General features: G+C 47.0%; 1 protein-coding gene across 4 annotated transcripts in view; it reads left to right on the top strand.

The window, feature by feature from the left end:
* Positions 1–259: 259 nt before the first annotated feature.
* Zer1 (zyg-11 related cell cycle regulator) overlaps positions 260–16,523 on the top strand; it is a 37,686-nt gene continuing 21,422 nt past the window's right edge. Inside the window, exons 1-2 of one of the 4 annotated variants that reach the window (XM_045130598.1) lie at positions 285–329; positions 461–588. The gene's annotated coding sequence lies outside the window, so the exon portion shown is untranslated. The other 3 variants (XM_045130600.1, XM_045130601.1, XM_045130596.1) reach the window with 3 other exon arrangements.

Raw genomic sequence — 16,523 nt, forward strand, 5'->3', positions numbered from 1 at the left:
CGTCCCCGTGGAGGTGCGAGCTCGCCGCCGCCTCCCCGGGGTGGCGAGCGGGGGCTGGGGTGTGTGTGTGTCGGGGGGGAACCAAGAGTCCCTCGCCCGCACGGCCCCGGAACCTTGCGCCACGGCCGCCCGCGTTCGCCGCGGGACGCGTCGGGGGAACCCCAGCGCTGTTGCTAAGGGGCTGCCCGGAAGTGACGCTTTGTTGACAGCGCACCGGCGGCTACAGGCTCGGAGCTGTAGGAGCGGGACTCGCGGGGCGGGGGGGAGGGGCCGGGCCTGCAGCCAGCACCCGGCGGCCCTCGGCCCTGCCCGGCAGCCCTGAGGGCAAGGTAACGGCCGCGAGTCCCCTTCGTGACCCTTCCTCCGCCCCCGGGGGTGGCGTGGGGGGGGGGGGCTCCTGCCTAGCGCCACTCAAGCCCCGCCCCGCCGACCCCCGTCTCTCCTGGACCCGGGGTTCTAGAGCGACAGGCTTTCGCCAACCTCCTGCGGCGCTCTGGCTCCTGACTCTCCCGGGCCCCATCCTCCGCTCCTCCTCGCCAGCGAAGCATCCCGTCACCTTCCCAACGCAGGGAGCAGCCCCATCCCAGGGTAGGTCCTGGACCCCGGGCCAGGGATGTACCTGCGTCCTCCTCCTCCTGCCTGTCTTCAGGGCCTAAAGCACTGCTGTTGCCGTCCCTTACAGTGCTCTCTACCTTGGCCAGTGGTGGAAGGGCTGATTGCGCCTCCCTGGTCGCCAGGTCTAAGACTTGGGTCATGAAAATCGAGCCCGCCCCCCACCCACCCACCCTCCAGAAGGAGAATGACGCTCTGTGGGACGCTCCTCCAAGATGGGGGAGATCAGTGTAACGTAGGTTGGGAAGGCCAGCGTCTGCCCCTCCTACCTGTTGGATGAGCTTGAGTTCCCCCAGAACACTGCTGATAAAGGCTCAGGGAAAGGGACGACAGGGTGTAGGGAAATGCAACAGGGTTGGGAAGGAGCGGGTGGGCTTGCAATCTGAAGTCCAAGGCGTCCCTAGGTGAGTAGAAAATGAAACTGACTGGTTAGAGCTCTGTGGGTGGAACTTGATTTTACCGTTCTTTGACCGGAGGTCAAGATTTCCCACGTTTGTTTGTGCCTTGTGAGAGAATTTGGTTTCTAAGGGGGAGGGAGATGCCTGACGGCCTGAGGAAATCGTGCTCTGGGATATTTCCAGCAGGATTAAGACTGTTAAGAGTGACCATGGGAGACAGTTTTGAACGCTGTCACAGCAGGCTATGCCTAGAACAAGAGGTGGTTGTCAACAGTGAGGAGGGGCCTCTTGACTTTGCTTCATTCAGCAAATAATAAATAACTTGTCAGGTGATGATAGATAAGGTGCCACGGAGAAAAACAGCAGGAAGGACCATGGTGGGAAAGAGACCAGGATTACCTTTTGTAGAAGATGGTCAGCGAAGGTCTCTGATGCAGTGATAATCTTGAGTAGAGATGAGTGAAGGAGCAAGCTATGTGACTGTCTGGTGGCATAGCGTTTAACAGCAGGTGCAAAAGTATGGTGGTGTGCTAGGGATTAATTTTTTTTTTCGAGGTAGGGTCTCACTCCAGCTCAAGCTGACCTGGAACCCACTATGTAGTCTCAGGGTGGCCTCGAACTCTTGGTGATCCTCCTACCTCTGCCTCCTGAGTGCTGGGGTTAAAGACATACACTACAACACCTGGCTAAAAAAATAATTATAGTTATTAATTTGAAAGCAGGGGGAGACAGATGAGAGGCAGAGAGCAGTTGGGAATGAGTGGTTGTACCAGGGCCTCTAGCCTCTGCAAGGAACTTCAAATTGTAAGCCCACCCACTCCTTTCCAACCCTGTTGCATTTCCCTACACCCTGTCGTCCCTTTCCCTGAGCATTTATCAGCAGTGTTCTGGGGGAACTCAAGCTCATTGCATCTGGCTTCATGTGAATGTTGGGGCATGGAACCCAGGTTATTAGCCTTTGCATACACATGCCTTAACTGCTAAAACATCTCTCCAGCTCCCTGTGCTAAGGATTTTTAAGGCTAGAGCAAGAAAACAGGACTGAGTCAGAGAGAAGAAGGCAAAGAAATCAGAAGAGTTGGGACTAAATGGTAGGGAGCATGTTAGGGGCTGTTTGATTTGTTGAAGTGCCTGAAGGTTGGAGAAAATGCAGATTTGTCTTAGATGACAAATAGCTGTTGTGCTATAGTCTTGTGTTCTAAGTGCCCTTTCCCTATTTTTCTAGTGACCACTGGTGAAAGAAATCTTTAAAGAGACGACACTGTGGCTAATTATGTCATGTCACAACTTGTGAGAATGGGAGCAAGAGACCTTCCTCTGCTGTAGTTTTTTCATCTCTCAGACTCAGGGCTGCTGAGTGACATGACAGGCATGGATGGCAGTGTTTGGGCATGTCACACGTAGTGCATAGCAGTGGTATTGATAGTGACATGATGAGCTGTCTTCCACTGTCTTCCAATGTGTCTTAGCACCAGCTGGTACCACCATGCCAGGCTGGTGGTTCTTTCTTTCTTTTTTAATTTTTTGTTTGTTTGTTTTCGGAGGTAGGGTCTCACTCTAGCTCAGGCTAACCTACAATTCACTATATAGTCTCAGGGTGGCCTTGAACTCATGACAATCCTACTACTTTTGCCTCCAGAGTTCTGAATTTTTTGTTTGTTTGTTTTCAAGGTAAGATCTTGCTGTAGCCCAGGCTCACCTGGAATTCACTCTGTAGTCCCAGGCTGGCCTGAAACTCACAATGATCCTCTTACCTCTGTGTGCATCACCATGCTCCGTCTGACTTTTTGTTTTGTTGTTTAGTGCTTTTTTGAGGCAAAATCTCATGTTGCTGAAGCTTGCAGTGAATTCCTGATCTTGCTGCCATCTTCTGAGTGCTGGGGTTATAAGTATGTGTTCAGCTTTGGTCCTGGCTCTTTTGATAGCAGGACTATTTATTTATTTAGGATTTTCAAGATAAGGGCTTGCTTTGTAGCCCAGGCTAGCCTCAAACTCAAAATACTCTTTTTTTCCCCAGGTACAGGGTCTCACTCTAGCTCAGGCTAGCCTGGAATTCACTATGTAGTCTCAGGGTGGCCTGAAACTCTTGGTGATCCTCCTACCTCTGCCTCCTGAGTGCTGGAATTAGAGGCATGTGCCACCATGCCTGGCTTCAAAATCCTCTTGTTTCACTCTCCCAGGCTCTGGGATAACTGTGTGTATCGCCATGTGTGGTTCCATTCTGGTAGGTTATTTAAGCAAAATGATGGTATGGAAACAAATGCTACTTGGAGATAGGTTGTAGAGGGCAATGTTTGTTGGGACTAGCTGTGACACTTGAGTGTGTGGACAGGACTGTAGGTGGAGGCTGTGGATCCTGGAGGTGTCTAGTAGAGGATGAGATTCTGCAGTCTACCTTAGAGAAGGATGTCCCTGGATCTCCCTCCTCATGCTTTGAGCCTGACTGTATTATTAGGAGTGGGTCACAGGCTAAGCAGGGCCAGCAAATTTGAAAAATGCAAGGACAAAAGGTAGAGGTTGTGGCTCGGTGGAATGCTTACCTAGAATGCATGAAGCTGGGTTCTATCTCAAGCACTGATAAAAATCAAATCAAATCAAAGTCAGAGTATGTAGAAACAGGGAGTCTGTATAGTAGAGCAGGTTGTTGTGACTAGAACCCCAGATGTATTCAAGCCACAGCTCTGCTGATGACTTGCTGTGTATACTTTGGCAAATCCCATATCCCCTTTGGGCTCCAGTTTTCCCATCTGTACACTGAGAATAATGTCCTCTTACTCCATTAACTCTGTTAGCTATGGAAGGAGTTGTCCTCTGAAGCCCCACAAAAGTGAAGATGGTTTTTTTTTTTTTTTTTTGGTTTTTCGAGGTAGGGTCTCACTCTAGCCCAGGCTGACCTGGAATTTACTATGGAGTCTCAGGGTGGCCTCGAACTTATGGCAATCCTCCTACCTCTGCCTCCCGAGTGCTGGGATTAAAGGCATGCGCCACCACACCCAGCTTGAAGATGGTTCTTATTATTGCTTGTGCCACAGGGTTGTTGCATAGCTTCAGTGCCTGCTGTTTGTGACTCCCTGTGGCGTCAGCACCAAGCCTGGCTTACTTACCTGAGCTGATTTTCCAGCTTCAGCAGTGAGAAAGGCCTCTCTAGGTGTGCACTCAAGAACATGACTCCCCATTATAATGCTTGCTTACCACCTTCCTGCCATATTTCAGGGCTTCTCCTCAGCAACCCCATGAGGCAGGTGCCATTCATAACACATGACAGATGAGGGCCTTGGTCAGTGCTGAAGGTAGAAAATACTGGCCATGGAACTCAGGTCCCTTCACCACAGCTAGCCATCACACACACTCTATTGTATTGCAGATTATACTGGGTCTCTACTTTCAGTAACTTTCCAGCCCTGGTCAAGAAAAAAAATGGCATATATACATGGAATCACAACCACAACAGCAGATCATCTTCACTCAGAACCCAAGGATGCACTGAGTTCTAAAGATACAGTCACAACTTCTGCACAGAAGGAAAGCTAGACTTGAGTATCCATCCTTCCTAAGGGATCCTCAGTGGCACCAATGAAAATTATCTGGAAAGTCAGCAAGCCTGAATCTTGAGCTGATGGGTGGAGAACACATCTGCACACACTGTGGCCAACTAGTTGCCATCAGCTTCAGCTGCTGCACCTGGAAGGTGCAGATGGAGCCCCTGCTTTCTGTGGGGCTGAGATAAGGAAGGAAACGAATGCACGTCAAGTACTGAGCAGGGACTTGGACATATTGGCCGGCAGTACTGTGGCCATGTAGAAGTGTGACTGCATAGAAAGAACCAGACAGAACTTCCTCGCCTACCTGTGTCCCCAGCAGAGGCTCCCCCTTGGTATTTGTTGATTGTTTCCTTATCCAGTGAAGATGCATCAGCAGCTTCCTAGCTAGTGAGGACATGCATTCCTCCCTCAGTACATTTCTGCATCTTCCTAGCATAACCCTCCCCAAAGTTTTAGTCTCTGTAACCTCTTCAGGCTGGGTTATCTCTGACCTATAATCCTCACCTGGACCTCTGCCCCAGGAGTCCCCTGTCATTTGCCCTGATTCCTATCACAGCAGACTCCTACCCTCAATCTCTAGCCGGGATCCACTCCTTCCTGGAAGGTGTCCAGCTTCTGTAAATAGGGCATTTGTTTGGGTTTCCCCTGCTCATGGGTTAATATTTCACAGGGTGGGCACTGCTCCAAGGCTAAAAGCTTCTGGCTCCCCACTCTGTCTCCTGGGTATCAGGATGCTGGTGGGGTCCCTTACTCTTTCCTGCGGACTTTCTTTGGTGCTCCCTTTCTTTGGCTGCTTGGGTGGGTGGATGGAAAAGCGCATGATTGGTTAGCAGCTTCGGTTTGCCTCCCCACCCCAGTCAGTTTTGCTGTCTATGCCCATCTTTGAGTTAGTTGTGAGTCTCGGTGTTTTCTTCAACAAATGGGCTAGCAGTTTCTACCTCAGACTGCCATCATGAGGTAATTCCTGGCAGCAGCAAACCTTTGTTCTGCTAAATGCCAGGCACAAGTAGGCACGGGGGATGTGGGCGTGGGTGCAAGCTGCCAGTCTGTCCTCTAAAGCTGGTGTCTGGGGGGGAGAGTCATAGACAAATTGTTAGGCAAATGATTCATTCCCTACCAGTGCTGGTCTGTGATGTTTGGCTGGTAAAATCAAGAGTAAATTTTGCAAGGAGCTCAGTCCCCATCTGGAAGCACCTGTCATGGAAGTGGGCCTGTGGCGGGGCCGCTTACACAGGCTGCTTTGGTTGCCTTTCTCCCTCTTCTCTCCTGCCTTCCCCCAACCCCTGCCATGGCCTAAGCTCATGGTGTGTCTAGCTTTAGAGAATCAGCAAGGAGAAAGACTGACAGGCACAGGATTCTCCCTCTATGGTGGACTGTCAAAATCAGAGTCCTGCTGGGTGTGGTGGCACACGCCTTTAATCCGAGCACCCAGGAGGAAGTAGAGGTAGGAGGATCACCGTGAGTTGAGGCCACCCTGAGACTACATAGTGAAATGGGCTAGAGTGAGAACCTTCCTTGAAACCCTCTCCCAAAAAATTTAGTCCTTAGCCAGATATGGTGGTTTACACTTATAATCTCAGAAGCATTTGAGAGGCTGAGATAGGTGTGTCGCTGTGAGTTTGAGACCAGCCTGGGCTACAGAATGAGTTCTAGGTCAGCCTGAGCTAAAGTGAGACCCTGCTTCAAAACAAACAAAAGCAGAGTCTAGCTGTCAGTTGCTCAAATTCCAGATGGTGAGAATCTTTCATGAGAATGAGGATCCCCAAGGCCCCATAGAGTGGAATGGGTAGAGGTGACTGCCTCTGACTGGTGACAGGCCTGCGGCTGGATGGGGTACAAGTAGTAGGGTATTCCAAATCCTCTGACATTGGTGCCAGATAATGTTGGCTCCTTCCTTCTCCAGCTCACCCAGGCCTCATCCTGCAGGGTCTATACCACCAGAAGGAGGTTAGCAGGGGGCACCATCTATCCAGTTTGCCTGTTTTTTTTTTTTTTGTTTTTTTTTTTTGGTTCTTTGAGATAGGGTCTCTCTCTAGCCCAGGCTAACCTGGAATTCACTATGTAGTCTCAGGGTGGGCTCAAACTCATGGCGATCCTCCTACCTTTGCCTCCAAAGTGCTGGGATTAAAGGTGTGCGCCACCACGCCAGGCTCCCAGTTTGCATTTTGGTGGTTTGAGGTGAGCTGAGCAGCCAATGTGGTGGTGCTTCCTCTGAGTGGGGCTGGGGCTCAGCCCTGCAGGACAGGCAGATCCCCTGGATGCTCTTGCCTTGTCTGTCAAGTTTTTAGCTGCAGGGTCCTGGACCCATGCTCAGCCTCATGGGGCTTACAGCCTGCCAGTCTGTTGTGCCTCCTGCCACAGGCATTTGTTGAAACCTCCCTGACTCCAGCCTTGTGCTGGGTATTCAGTGCCACTTTTGTTCATTTGACCAGCCGCCCTGGACCTAGGCCATCTCTGCCAGTGTCCCCTGCATCCTCTCCTCTCGGCCTTTGCACATCTTTTCCCTTACCCCACCCCCACATGAGCCCATCTTTGGAGTCGTGGCTGAAATGTCACTTCTGAGGAAGCCTGCCCAGCTCAGAGCACATTGAAGACCCTTTCCTTCAGAGCCCTGTTTCCAGTAACTTTAGGTCTCTCCCAGTGCTGCTTCAGTAAATGTCTGTCTCCCAGCGTCAGATGTGGGCATCTGTGGGCAGCACCCTGTCTTGCTCAGGTTTGGACCTACGGCGCTCAGTGGGTGGTGGATGGGTGCATAGGCGCAGGGAAGCACTGTTCAACAAGGATGCCTGGTTCCTACCCTCACTGAGCTGCTGCCTGCCAAGAAAGCAGGATGATTAAACTGGCACCAGGGTAGGGCCTGTGGGCGTTGAGAGCAGGAGCTCACTGGCTTCCCTTAACACTGGCATGGACTCATGTACTAGAAGAGCTAGGAGCTGCTTGGTTGAATTTAGGCGGTCCCAGTTGAAAGTGCACTGAGCAAGGGAGTGAAGGGAACTGGGCCAGGGATCTCTTGCCATCTGATAGAGAAGATTAATCATCAGAGTAGGGAATCAGAGGGCACTGAGGAGACAAGAAAGCTAGTTCTAGTTCCAGAGTCCTCACTCAGATGCCTGCTTGGAAGAGGTTAGACTTGCTGGCTTCCAGCAAGGCAGGTATACCCATGCAGCTTCCCCAGCCTCCAGCTTCCCAGCCAGGCAAGTGCCAGGCTCTTAAGGGTCTGCAGGTAATGCCATGCCAGGACCCAGGTACCCTGCTTTTCATACCTTCCCTCAAGAGTGTCCAATAGGACAGGTAACATGGGCCTTGTAGTCTGGACCCTGCTGTTTGTGGGGGCCAGAGCAGACAGGGCAGGAGAAAGTGATGATGGAAGTATTTCACACATGTGAGGCAAGTGCTCTACCTCTGAACTACACACTTACTCCTTTTTTTAAAAAGAATTATTTATTTTGGTTTTTCTTTTTTTAAATATATTTTATTTATTTATTTATTTATTTATTTATTTATTTATTTATTAGAGAGAAAGAGAGTGGGGGAGAATGGGTGCACTAGGGCCTCCAGCCACCGCAGGTGAACTCCAGATGCATGCGCCCCCTTGTGCATCTGGCTTACGTGGGTCCTGGGGAATTGAACTGAGGTCCTTTGGCTTTGCAGGCAAACGCCTTAACCACTAGGCCACCGCTCCAATCCTATTTTGTTTTTTTGAGGTAGGGTTTCACTCTAACCTGGGCTGACCTAGAAGTCACTATGTAGTCTCAGGTGGCCTTGAACTCATGACAATCCTTCTAACTCTGCCTCCCAAGTGCTCAGATTAAAGGCATACACCACCACACCCAGCTATTTTTTGAGATAGGGTCTTACTCTAGCCCAGGTTGATCTGGAATTCATTATGTAGTCTTAAAATGACCTTGAAGTCACAGTGATCCTCCTACATCTGCCTCCCAAGTGCTGGGATTAAAAAAGCATGTGCTACGATGACCTGCTTAAAATTTTAAAACAAGGACAAAGTTTCACTATGTTGTCCAAGATGACCTTGAACTTGTGGTTCTCCTGCCTCAGCCTCTCAAGTCCCAAGTGCTGGGATTACAGACTGTGCCACTTGGGCCAGCAGAATTGCTATTTTTTCTTTGAGTGATTGCTACATGCTAGGCCCGGCGCCATCCCCTTTATGCGTTATTGCATGAATTCTTCACCAGCGCTGTGAGTAGGGGACTGTCACTCTTATCTCATGATGCACGCTTGAGCTCAAGACTGCTGACTGCAAAGCACTCAGGGCACAAGGGCCTTCTGCTCCATGTGCTGAGCAGCCTTAGGGGCTCCCAGATGTTGGGCCCCACACTCTTTTGGAACCCTCAAAGAGACATGTGATGAAGCCTTAGACTATTCTGTACAGAAAGGAGGGTTGTTTTTTTTTTGTTTTTAGTTTTTAGTTTTTCAAGGTAGGGTCTCACTGTAGTCCAGGCTGACCTGAATTCCCTATGTAGTCTAGCCTCAGGGTGGCCTTGAACTCAGCACAATCCTCCTAACTCTACCTCCTGAGTGCTGGGATTAAAGGTGTGTGCCACTATACTGGGCCAGGAAGGAGTCATTATCCCCACTTTCCAGGAGGTCGGGAGAAGTCTTTGCTCTACCTTCTTTGAGACAGGATCTCTTCACTGCAAACAAGTCTGGCTTGTGAATGGCTTTACATTGATGCTGAAGAATTTAACCTAGGTTGGCAGGCTTTGCAAATAAGTGCCCTTAACCACAGAAGTATCCCCCTAACCTCTTAAATATTTATTTATGTCTCTTTTTTTTTTTTTTTTTGGTTTTTGATTTTTCAAGATAAGGTCTTGCTCTAGGCCAGGATGACCTGGAATTCACTATGTAGTCTCAGTGTGGCCTTGAACACACGGTGGTCTTCCTACTACCTGTGCCTCTCAAGTGCTGGGATTAAAGTCATGTGCCACCATACCCAGCTATTTTTTTTTCAAGGTAAGGCTGAAGAGAGGGCTTAGCAGTTAAGGTACTTGCCTGCAAAGCCAAAGGAGCCAGGTTCAACTCCCCAGGACCTATGAAAGCCAGATATACAAGGTGGCACATGCATCTAGAGATGCACCAGGGCCTCCAGCTGCTGTAAACAAAGTGGGGACTCGAACCCGGGTCCTCAAGCTTTGCAGGAAGTGCCTTAACTGCTGAACCATCTCTTTAGGCTCCCCCACAATTTTTTTTTTTCAGGTAGGGTCGTACTGTAGCCCAGGCTAACCTGGAACTCATTATGTAGTCTCAGGGTGACCTCAAACTCATAGCAATTCTCCTACCTCTGCCTCCTAAGTGCTGGGGTTTAAAGGCATTTGCCACCATGCCTGGCTTCAAATGTGTTTGATTCACAGTTGAATTCATAGATGTGGAACCTGTGTACAGCATATATAAGGAGAGGCACTAGAATAGGAATGGGAGAGCGATGTGCTTCCACAAGAGAGCACAATTGTCCCATATTCCCTGAAGCTTCTCTGTCACCTTCTGCAAACAAATTCCAGACACACATGCCACTTTCTACATCTGGCTTTAAGTGGATGCTGGGGAATCCAACCCAGACTGGCAAGCGCCTTTAACCACTTTGCCATTTCCCCTGCTCCTACCTTATAATTCTTTAAAAAAAAAAAAATAATATATATATATATAATATATATAATATATATAATATATATTAATATAATAATATATAATATATAATAATATATATATATTATTATTATTATTATAGACAGAGGGCGAGAAAGAGAGAAGAGAATGGGCGCCAGGACCTCTAGCCACTGCAAATGAACTCCAAACACATGCGCCACCATGTTCATCTGGCTTATGTAGGTACTGGAGAATCAAACCTGGGTCTTTAGCCTTCGAAGGAAGGTGCCTTAACCGCTAAGCCATCTCTCCGGCCCACACACTTTCTAATTCTTAGCTGACTGCAAAAGTAGATACTCCCTTGACTTTCAACACCAGAAATTGATTTGCTTGTCATTTCCACCTCTGATACAGACCCTACTAGGAAAATGATGGTTAGGGATTAATTCCCAACTGTCCTAGATGCTAGTTGTTGTTGTTTTATTTTTGTATGTATCCTTTTTTAATTTTTTTTCTTCCAAATTTTTATTAACAACTTCCATTATTATAAAAAATACTCTGTGGTAATACCCTCCTCCCCCCCACTTTCCCTTTTGAAACTCCATTCTCCATCATACCCCCTCCCCATCTCAATCAGTCTCTCTTTTAATTTTGATGTCATGATCTTTTCCTCCACTTATGACGGTCTTGTGTAGGTAGTGTCAGGCACTATGAGGTCATGGATATCCAGGCCATTTTGTGTCTGGAGGGAGCATGTTGTAAGGAGTCCTGCCCTTCCTTTGGCTCTAACATTCTTTCCACCACCTCTTCTGCATTAGACCCTGAGCCTTGGAAGTTGTGATCAAGATATTACTCAGTACTCCAATCACTTTTTTCTATCACCATGATACCTTCTGAGTCGTCCCAGGGTCACTGCCTTCTGAAAAGAGAAGATTTTCTACCAAAAGTGAGAGTAGCATTAATATAAGGGTATGAACATTAACAGAAGTGCTTACTGGGCCGTTTGTTAAGCATAGTATATACATTTAGCCAGACAGCAGCAGACATTACACCCCTAGGGCTCATTACTACCCCTGTTTTTAAGTTTTCTGTATCAGGGATGTATTCCCTCCCATGGAGTGGGCCTCCAGTCCAATTAGAGGGCAGTTGGTTTCCCCCATAACAGACGTGCCGCTATTGCACCTGTTGGCTCATTTGGCCTAGTTGGCCAAATATAAGGCTTGCAGTGTTGACTGTTGAGTGTCTTCACTGGAGATTTCTCTTTCTCCCATTGAAGATGCTAGAGCTTTTTGTTTGTTTTGTTTTAAGATTTTATTTATTTATTAAAGATGGGGGGGGAACAGAGAGAGAGAGAGAGAGAGAGAATGGGCATGCCAGGGCCTCCAGACATTGGAAATGAACTCCAGATGCATGTACCACCATGTGCATCTGGTTTACGTGGGACCTAGAGAATTGAACATGGGTCCTTAGGCTTCACAGGCATGTACCTTAACTGCTAAGCCATCTCTCCAACCTAGATGCTAGGTTTAAAAAAATAATTATTTATTTATTTGCAAACAAAGAAAGACAGAGTGAATGGGCGCAACAGGGCCTCCAGCTGCTGCAAACTAACTCCAGATTCATGTGCCACTTTGTGCATGCATCTGACTTTACGTGAGTACTGGGTAATCAAACCAGGGCCATTAGGCTTTACAGGTAAAGGCCTTAACCACTAAACAATCTCTCTAGCCCATAGATTTTTTTTCTTTCTGATCTTTTGAGGTGGGGTCTCACTCTAGCTCAGGCTAACCTTGAATTCACTATATAGTCTCAGGGTGGCCTCGAACTCATGGTGATCCTCCTACCTCTTCCTCCTGAGTACTGGGATTAAAGTGTGCACCACCATGCCTGGCTATATTTTTAAAATTTGTGTTTATTCATTTGAGAGAAAGACAAAGAGATAGAGAGAGACTGGGTGCACCAGGACCTCCAGTCACTGCAAACAAACTCCAGATGCATACACACCCTTGTACATCTATCTTACATGGGTTCTGGGGAATTGAACTGAGGTCCTTTGGCTTTGCAGGCAAGTGCCTTAGCTGCTAAACCATCTCTCCAGCTCTTTCCTTAGATTTAAAAAAAATTATCTATGGAGCTGGGAGTGGTGGCACACCTTTAATCCCAGCACTTGGGAAGCAGAGGTAGGAGGATTGCCATGAGTTTGAGACCACCCTGAGACTACATAGTAAATTCCAGGTCAGCCTGGGCAGAGTGAGACCCTACCTTGACAAAACAAACAACCCTCCCCCCCCATAGTAATCCTCCTACCTCTGCCTCCTAAATGCTGGGATTACAGCCACCACACCTGGCTTGCTTGCTTCTTTTATGTGCTTGTGTGTATAAGTGTAAGAGCACGTGTTCCACAGCAGACATGTAGAGGTCAGAGCTGGCCTCCCCTCCTCATTTGAGGCAGGGTTTCTCTCTCTGGATCTCATCCTGCTGTTCTTTGCTCTGCTCATGTAAGTTTCCAGGAAATTCTTCTGTCTCAGCCTTCCATCCATCTCAACATTGTTGTGTTGGGATTACTGAAGCCTGCCACAGCTTTCAGTGTTTTAGGCTTTTTTATATGTATAGTTTTATTTTTATTTATTTGTGAGAAAGAGAGAGAGAGAAGGGCAGGCACCAAGTCCACTGCAAACAAACTCCAAATGCATGTGCCCCCTTTTGCATCTAGCTTTCATGGGCTCTGGGGAATCGAACTGAGGTCTTTTGGCTTTGCAGGCAAGTGCCTTAACAGCTAAGACAACTCTCCAACCCTGTTTTAGGCTTTTTACATGGAGTCTGGGGATTGGACTTGGGTACACAGGCTTGAGTACTGAGCACTTTATTTTCCCTTGGACCAGCTCCCCAACCCCAACTTGTCATTTTCTTTCTCTTTATATAAAAGCATTGTGTGCTATAAAGTCATAAGGATATCATTTTCTCTAGAAAATTTATTATTCTCCTCTTCTGTCATACTGAGGTCTGTCCTGTATTTGGAATTAACTTTTGTGTGTGTAAACATGTTTCTTCACTTGTACAAGCCATTTAACTTATAGTTAGCAGGGTTTTTTTTGTTTTGTTTCGTTCATATATTTATTTGTATATACATGTGTATGAGTGATAGGGTCTCTTGCTACTGCAAACAAATGCCTATCTGGCTTTATGCCAGTGGCTTGGGAATTAAACCAGTGCTAGTAGGCTTTGCAAGCAAGCACCTTTAACCACTGAGAAATCTTCCCAGCCTCATGGTTAGCATTTTTCTTTTTAAATTAATTAATTTATTTATTTATTTATTTATTTATTTTGGTTTTTTTGAGATAGGGTCTCACTCTAGTGCAGGCTGACCTGGAATTCACTGTGTAGTCACAGGGTCCTGGGAAATCAAATCTGGGTCCTTAGGTTTCACAGCCGAGCACCTTAACTGCTAAGCTATCTCTTCAGCCCTTATTTACTTATTTTTAATTTTGGGTTTTTTGTTTGTTTGTTTGTTTGTTTGTTTGTTCTACACACTCCAAATGCATGAGCCACTTTGTGCATTTGGCTTACTCGGGGAATTGAACCTAGCTTGTTAGGTTTTGCAGGCAAGTGTCTTAACTGCTTATCCATCTCTCCAGCCCTAAAATATATTTTTTTCAAGGTAGGGTCTCACTCTAGCCCAGGCTGGAATTCACTATTTACTCTTACGGTGGCCTCAAACTCACAGCAGATCCTCCTACTTCTGCCTCCCAAGTACTGAGACCATGCTCAGCAAAATATTTTTTATTGGTTTGCAAGAAGAGAGAGAGCATAAAAATATGATTGAACCAGGGCCTCTTGACACTGTAAATTAACTCCAGATGCATGTGTCACTTTGTGGATTTGGCTTTATATGAGTACTGGGGAATCAAAACTGGGCCAGCAAGTTTTGCAAGCAAGTACCTTTAACCACTGAGCCATCTCCCCAGCTCCTGATTGTTGCTGTTGTTTTTGTTTTCTGTTTTTGGTTTTTCAAGGTAGGGTTTTACTCTAGCCTAGGTTGACCTGGAATTCACTATGTTGTCTCAGGGTGGCCTTGAACTCACAGCAATCCTCCTACTTCTGTCTACTAAGTGATGGGATTAAAGGCATGTACCACAACACCCAGCTATTTTTATTTATTTGTTGTTCTTTTGTGGGGGGGGGGGGTGGGGGTAGGGTCTCATTCTAGCCCAAGCTGACCTGGAATTCACTGTGTAGCTCAGGGTGCTCTCGAACTGATGGTGATCCTCCTACCTCTGCCTCCCAAATGCTGGGATTAAAGGCGTGCGCCAACATCACTTGTCTTTTTCCCACTGGAAAAAGGAAAGGCCTGTCTAGCTGGCTATTGAGCTTCAGGATTCTCCTGGCTCTGCCTCCCCTTGCTGTAGACACATTGGGATTACATTATGCCACTTTGCATCCTATGTTTTTTGTTTGTTTGTTTGTTTTGTTTTGTTTTTGTTTTTCGAGGTAGGGTCTCATTCTAGCTCAGGCTGACTTGAGCTATGTAGTCTCAGGGTGGCCTTAAACTCATGATGATCCTCCTATATCTCTGCCTCCTGGTTGCTGGGATTAAAGGTGCATCCTGTTTTAATTGAGTTTTGGGGAACAAACTCAACTTAGCAGGCTTGCAAAGCAACTACATTTAACTACTGAGCTGTCTCCCCAGCTCCATGATCCCAGCCAGGGTCTCATGTCCTTGGTTGACCTCAAATTCATGATGTAGCCAAGGATGATCTGGTCCTCCTGCCTGCCAGGTGCTGGAATTATAGACGTATGCCACCATGCCCAGTATATTCAGTGCAGTGGATGGAGCTCAAGGCATCATGCATGCTAAGCAAGCACTCTACCAGCTGAGCTCCAGCTCCAGCCCCAGAGGCTTTACTTTCTAAAACAATTCAGATACTCTGGTTTCTTTTCAGACCATATAAGTCTTCCACCTTTTACTGAAATAATTTGGATATGATTCACAAGCTACATAATCCATCTATCCATTTAATGTATGCAGTTGAGTAGCTTTTAGTATATTCACAGCATGCACCCATCATTGGAATCATTTTCAGAACACTTTCTTCACCACCAAAGGAAACCCTGTATCCATTAGCAGTCACTCCCCATTTCTCCCAGCCACTAATCTTCTGTTTCTCTAGACTTTTTTTGTCTGGATATTTCATGTAAATAGAATCAAATGATATGTAATCTTTTTTTTTTTTTTTTTGGAGCTTTTTTTGTTTTTTTCGAGGTAGGGTCTCACTTTAGCCCAGGCTGACCTGGAATTCACTATGAAGTCTTAGGGTGTTCTCGAACTCATGGCAATAATCCTACCTCTGTCTGCTGGGTGCTGAGACTTAAAGGCATGCACCACCATACCTGCTTATATGAACATTTTTGTAACTGAATAATTTTCATCTTTTTGGTTTGTTTGTTTGTTTTGCTTCTTGAGTGAAAGTCTCAGTCTGTAGCCCAGGCTAGTCTGGAACTCCACCTTCCAAGTGCTAGTATTAAAGGCATGTGCCACGTGCCCAGCTTTTATTTTTTTAATTTTATTATTTATTTATTTTGGTTTTTCGAGGTGTAGGGTCTCACGCTGGTCCAAGCTGTCTAGGAACTCACTGTGTAGTCTCAGGGTGGCCTCGAACTCTCAGTGATCCTCCTACCTTTACCTCCCAAGTGCTGGGATTAAAGGTGTGCGCCACCACGTCCGGCCAAAAAATTTTAATTAATTAAAAAATAAAAGCTGCTGGGACAGAGGTAGGAGGATCACTGAGAGTTCGAGGCCACCCTGAGACTACACAGTGAGTTCCTAGACAGCCTGGACCAGCGTGAGACCCTACCTTGAAAAACCAAAAAAAAAAAAAAATTGTTGGGCTGGAGAGATGGTTTAGTGGTTAAAGCGCTTGCTTGTGAAGCCTAAGGACCCTGGTTCGAGGCTCAATTCCTCAAGACCCACGTAAGCCAGAAGCACAAGGTGGCACATGCATTTGGAGTTCATTTGCAGGGGCTGGAGGCCTCTTTCTCTGTCTGTCTGTCTGTTGCTCTCAAATAAATAAATAAATAAATAAACTAAAAAGAATTAATTTTTTTGTTGTTTATTTGAGGTAGGATCTTGCTCTAGCTCAGACTGACCTGGAATTCACTATGTAGTCCGAGGCTGGCCTCAAACTCTATAGTGATCCTCCTACCTCTGTCTCCCAAGTGCTGGTATTAAAGGTGTGTGTCACCACGCCTATCCCTATTTGTGTTTTTGACACAGGGAATCATGTAGCCTAGCTTGGCCTAGAACTCACTATGTAACTGAGGATGACCTTGAACTCCTGATCTTGCCAAGCACTGGAATGGTAGGCTTATACCC

The sequence above is a fragment of the Jaculus jaculus genome, chromosome 1, assembly GCF_020740685.1.
Source record: "Jaculus jaculus isolate mJacJac1 chromosome 1, mJacJac1.mat.Y.cur, whole genome shotgun sequence".
Taxonomy (NCBI): domain Eukaryota; kingdom Metazoa; phylum Chordata; class Mammalia; order Rodentia; family Dipodidae; genus Jaculus; species Jaculus jaculus.